Below are 6000 nucleotides of genomic sequence, written 5' to 3'. Positions count from 1 at the left end.
ATTAAAGTCATGTTTTTGTAGCTGACGCTGTAAATGAATGAAAGCTGCAGCAGAAGAGTTCATTCCATTGTTCTTATTAGCTGCAGCCTTACCGAGTTTTGAAAACAAACCAAGCTAGTGTTGAAGGGCAGTTCTCTACATGATGCCCCAGTCAATCATACAGAATATCTGTCCTTCCAGTTGGAAAGGTTCAGAGCTGATTAACAATCATCACTCAAGTGACAGGAGTGCGGAAAGCTGGGACACTGAGATTTACAGGCTTAATGGATCTGTGTTTCAGTGCATTACACTGTTCTAATCAGCCTGGTAAAGGAGGTCAGCTGCTCACTGAGAAAGCTTCTTCTTGGGTTGCAGTTGCATCTGTAATAATTTGAAAATATGGACAGTGTTGGAAAATAATTGCAACATATGAGTAATGATTTGGCAACTGAACAACTGCATCAGGAAATTAGGTAAATAACATGTTTTTTGTACAGAGAAGACAATTCGTCCATAAGCTTTGAATTCTCATTGCAGTAACCGTAAAGTTGAATATTCTCAGTTGTATATAGACAATTGTGTTGTATTTTAAACATACACTAATGGAATTGCTGTTTACTGTTTATTTTGATGCATTGCTGTGGACTCGTGCTCTGATAAAAACTGAATAATGGAGCATATTAGTTTGATTCATATACACAGATTAGTTTTGTATCTGACAAGCCTGCAAAGGCAAGATGGGGAGGGAGAGAGAGAGAGAGAGAGAGAGAGAATTGAGAGGAGAGTCTGTCATTCCTTAGGCTGGCTTCATTCCACAAGCAGAGAATGCACATCTCCTCAGAGAGAGAGAGAGAGCGAGAAAGGAGAGCTAACTGCTTTGTTCCATTTGCTGATGTATTTAGTTTTTTGTTTTACACAATTCTTTTCAGAAGGTTGAGGAAATCCAATGATGAAATGCAGTGGAATTATAATCCACAGGACGTTGTGCTACGATGGATTGCAGAATAACACCACTAATGATCCTAAATGAGCATCAGTGGTGTGAGTTTCATTTTCCTTGATCAGAGCAGTGCATGGGATAGGTGCACTTCAATTTACCTCATACAATATTTGATTAAAAAGTGTGATTTGATCTGATCTCTGTGTGCTGATCCATGCTATTGCTATATTCTGTGTGTATTACTGTACTAACATGCAGCATGCAAAGGCAGGCAGCCAGCAGATGGGTGTTGTTTTATTTGCATTGTTAGAGTGAATCTGCAGTTTCCGGGATCTAGCGGCATGACACAGGTCAGCAGGTTGTAAAGGTCAGTACGATACACGTCCCGTATTGCAATCAACCTGTGATGAAATATTCCATTCACCACTGCCTGTGACTGAGATCGGTTTCAGTGTCATTTCCCTTCCCCCAGACCTCATTGTATTGTGTACTGGAATGTGCTGTATTGTATACTGGAATGTGCTGGAATGTGCTGTGTGTAGGGCTCCGCCCATACCTGGCCCCGTTTGTAAGCTAGCTTCAGTCTGGCCTCAGTCTCCAGAAGGAAGACATCTCTCTCTCTTACGTGTTACTTTCTAAGTTAATAAAAGCCTTGTTTTTGTTCTGCTAACTTCGAGTCTCGGAATTATTGAGGCACATCAATTTTATTAACTTATTTTTCAACACTATGGATCAACTCCTGAAACCCGAACGTTTGGATTTGGATCAACATGCTCCGGACGCGTCAGCACACTTCGGACACTGGTTTGAGTGTATGGAATTCTTCCTGGACAATTCCGCAGCCGTCAAAGACGCTACGGACGCTGCGAGGATGAGACTCAGAATTCTGCGGAATTGGGTAAGCCACCGGGTTTACCCCCTCATCCAAGACACCGAGACGTACCTGGCCGCCTGCGACATCTTAAAGGCGCATTACCAGCAGCCTACGAATGAGGTGTATGCTAGGCACCTGCTCGCTACCCGCGCACAGCGACCTGGGGAATCGGTGGAGGAGTTCCTAAGCACCCTGAAAATGCTTGGCAAAGACTGCAAGTGCCGAGATGTAAAAGCCGCAGTGTACACTGACGAGCTTGCTCGCGATGCCTTCATCACAGGCCTCAGCTCCACTTACATCCGGCAAAGACTGCTGGAAAAAACGGGGTTGGACCTGAAACAGGCTGCGGACACCGCGCGATCCCTGGATGTGGCCCAGAGAAACTCGGACGCCTACTCTTCAGCCCGCGCCGTCCACGCCGCCACGTGTGCACCGAGGGCGCCGCCATCTTGGAAGGCATCGGCTGGGCCCCGCTCTCCCCCCAGAAGCCCTACGACAGCCGCGATGCGTCAGGGACCCAACTGCTACTTCTGCGGGCAGCCAAAGCACACCAGAAACCTGTGCCCGGCGAAAGGCACCACCTGCTTTAAGTGCGGTAAGAAGGGGCACTTCGGGAAGGTGTGCAGAGGGAACCCCGCCGGAAAACCAACCGCCGGAAAACCCGCCACCGCCGCATGTGCGCCGTGGGAGCGGCCATCTTGGACGCCATCTTGCCCGACCTCGTGGGGTCCGCCATCTTGTGAGCAGACAGCGTGGACGCCATCTTGTATCGATCAGGGCCCTACAGTGGCATCGGTCACAGTGGACCAGACCAGGCCGCACCCGCTATCCAGATCAATGGTGGACATCGAGGTAAACGGGTTAAATGCTTAATTGACAGTGGAAGCACGGAGAGCTTTATCCACCCAGAACTGGCACAACAACTCTCCCTAAAGGTGGTCCCTACTCAGGGTACCATTTCTATGGCTGATAAAACCCAGACATCGACCATTCTGGGTTACTGCACGGTACAATTGTGCGTTAACGGAACTGTATATGATAATTTTAAAGTATTAATCATGAAGAACCTATGTGCGAGCGTGATCTTGGGCCTGGATTTCCAGTGCAACCACCAAAGCATCACGCTCAAGTACGGTGGGTCCCAGCCGCCCCTCACAGTGTGCGGTCTGGCTACCCTGAAGGTAAAGCCGCCTTTGCTATTCGCGAACCTTACCCCTAACTGCCGGCCAATAGCGACCAAAAGCAGGAGGTACAGCTGGGAGGACAGGCGGTTTATCGCGACCGAGGTAGACAGGCTCCTGAAAGAGCGCCTTATTGAACGCAGCAACAGCCCGTGGCGTGCCCAAGTGGTAGTGGTAAGGGGTAGCGAGAAGAAACGGATGGTGATCGACTATAGTCAAACGATCAACAGGTACACCCTACTAGACGCCTACCCGCTACCCCGCATATCAGAAATGGTGAACCAAATCGCCCAATACCGGGTGTTCTCCACCATCGACCTCAAGTCAGCGTACCACCAGCTCCCTATCAGACCAGAGGACCGCCCGTACACCGCCTTCGAGGCGAACGGACGCCTCTACCAATTCCTCAGAGTCCCCTTTGGGGTGACGAATGGGGTCTCGGTCTTCCAGAGGGAGATGGACCGCATGGTCGATGACCACCACTTGCAGGCAACCTTCCCCTACCTCAACAACGTCACCATCTGCGGTCACAACCAGCAGGATCACGACTCGAACCTCGAGAGGTTCCTGAAAACCGCACAAAAACTCAACCTCACCTACAACGAGGACAAGTGCGTTTACAACACCACGCGCCTCTGCATACTAGGCAGCGTGGTGGAGAATGGGGAAATCGGGCCAGACCCCGACCGATTGCGCCCCCTACGGGAGCTGCCCCTGCCCAACACTCCCAAAGCCCTGAAAAGGTGCCTGGGGTTATATTCTTATTATTCCCAATGGGTCCCCAACTACTCCGACAAAGCCCACCCCCTCTTGAAAGCATCCTCTTTCCCGCTCTCTGCTGAGGCCCACGCCGCCTTCAAAAGCATTAAGCAGGATATTGAGCGGGCCACGCTACAGGCAGTGGACAAGAACACTCCATTTCAAGTGGAAAGTGATGCGTCTGACTTCGCCTTGGCAGCCACCCTCAACCAGGCGGGGCGGCCTGTAGCTTTCTTCTCGAGGACCCTCCAAGGGCCCGAGATCAGACACTCCTCCGTGGAAAAGGAGGCCCAAGCCATTGTGGAGGCAGTGCGCCACTGGCGCCACTACCTAGCCGGCAAACGCTTCACCCTACTTACCAACCAGCGGTCGGTAGCGTTTATGTTCAATAATAAACAGAGGGGGAAGATTAAAAATGATAAGATTCTTAGGTGGCGGATCGAGCTCTCCACCTTCGAGTACGACATCATTTACCGGCCAGGGGCCCTTAACGAATCCCCTGACGCCCTCTCACGAGGGATGTGTGCCAGCGCCACCGGGGATCGGCTACAGACCCTCCACAACGACCTCTGCCACCCAGGGGTCACGCGGCTGTTCCACTTCATAAAGTCCCGTAACTTACCCTACTCGATTGAGGAAGTTCGGTCTCTGACCAGGAACTGCCGCACTTGCGCTGAGTGCAAGCCTCGGGTCTACCGCCCAGATAGAGCCCACTTAATCAAAGCTACACGGCCCTTTGAGCGGCTCAGCTTAGATTTCAAGGGCCCCCTCCCGTCCGTCGACCGCAATGTTTACTTCCTGAACATTGTGGACGAATACTCCCGGTTCCCATTCGCCTTCCCCTGCCCAGACATGACCAGCGCCACGGTCATTAAATGCCTCAACAGCCTGTTCTGCCTGTTCAGTATGCCGAGCTACATCCATACGGATAGGGGGGCGTCCTTCATGAGTGAAGAGCTACGCCAGTACATGCTGTCCAAGGGGATCGCCACGAGCCGTACCACCAGCTACAACCCCCGGGGTAACGGCCAAGTGGAGCGAGAGAACGGGACAGTATGGAAAGCAGTCACTCTAGCTCTAAGGACCAAGGGCCTCCCTATCTTCCGCTGGCAGGAAGTCCTCTCGGATGTGCTCCACTCGATACGGTCGCTATTGTGTACGGCCACTAATACCACGCCTCATGAACGAATGTTTGTCTTTCCCCGGAAATCCACCTCAGGCGTATCCATGCCGTCATGGCTCTCCACCCCAGGTCCGGTACTCGTGCGAAGGCATGTGAGGGGCCACAAGACGGACCCTCTCGTGGAGCCAGTACACCTACTCCACACCAACCCCCAATACGCATATGTCCGGCACGCCGACGGAAGGGAGGACACCGTGTCCATAAAAGACGTCGCCCCAGCCGGCATCGACAACAACCATGGCAATAGCGGCAACGACGATCACAGCAACTCTTACCCACCCACTACTCTTTCATCACCCCCGGAAGAACACCGACCAACGGCACCCCCACCAGCTACCCCTCCAACAACCCTGGCGGCACCCCCGGCAGAGACCCAGGAGGCTACCGGGGACACCCAGCCGACACCCGCGGCACCGCAACAGCCACGTCGGTCGCAGAGGACTATCAAACCCCCAAACAGACTAAATCTATAGAAGGGGTGAATGTGATGAAATATTCCATTCACCACTGCCTGTGACTGAGATCGGTTTCAGTGTCATTTCCCTTCCCCCAGACCTCATTGTATTGTGTACTGGAATGTGCTGTGTGTAGGGCTCCGCCCATACCTGGCCCCGTTTGTAAGCTAGCTTCAGTCTGGCCTCAGTCTCCAGAAGGAAGACATCTCTCTCTCTTACGTGTTACTTTCTAAGTTAATAAAAGCCTTGTTTTTGTTCTGCTAACTTCGAGTCTCGGAATTATTGAGGCACATCACAACCTAACATTACTGTTGGGGTAAGGACAGCTGTTGAGATACAAAATCAGTTAATGTGCTGCTGCTGTGGTAACTTGATTTTTATATCCATTGGGCCAATGCATCGATAGTGAATGGGGAAGCTCATTGCTGCACTGTACATCTGCTTATTGCAAATCAGATAGAATCACTCTTGTTGGTGTTAGTTAAATGTTGAACTGTGAAGTAAAGCAAATCTTTACATGGAATTTGTTTACTGATATATGTTCTTACGCTACATCATTTTGGGAAAAAAAAAGTGATTATAATTCCTGTAGTCTTTTCGGCGTGGCCTGCTTAAATATATCTTTAGTG

General features: G+C 50.9%; 1 protein-coding gene across 6 annotated transcripts in view; it reads left to right on the top strand.

Annotated features, from left to right (window-relative positions):
* The first annotated feature begins 281 nt into the window (after positions 1–281).
* akap6 (A kinase (PRKA) anchor protein 6) overlaps positions 282–6000 on the top strand; it is a 508272-nt gene continuing 502553 nt past the window's right edge. For 2 of the 6 annotated variants that reach the window (XM_086003392.1, XM_086003386.1), the window contains exon 1: positions 282–452. The gene's annotated coding sequence lies outside the window, so the exon portion shown is untranslated. The remainder of the gene's footprint in view (positions 453–6000) is intronic. The other 4 variants (XM_086003388.1, XM_086003391.1, XM_086003387.1 and 1 more) reach the window with 2 other exon arrangements.

This window comes from Somniosus microcephalus, chromosome 12 (assembly GCF_052327205.1).
Source record: "Somniosus microcephalus isolate GS21.2 chromosome 12, FLI_Smic_1.0, whole genome shotgun sequence".
Classification (NCBI taxonomy): Eukaryota; Metazoa; Chordata; class Chondrichthyes; order Squaliformes; family Somniosidae; genus Somniosus; species Somniosus microcephalus.
Note: the sequence above shows the minus strand (reverse complement) of the source record. Positions and strands in the feature narration are given on the sequence as shown.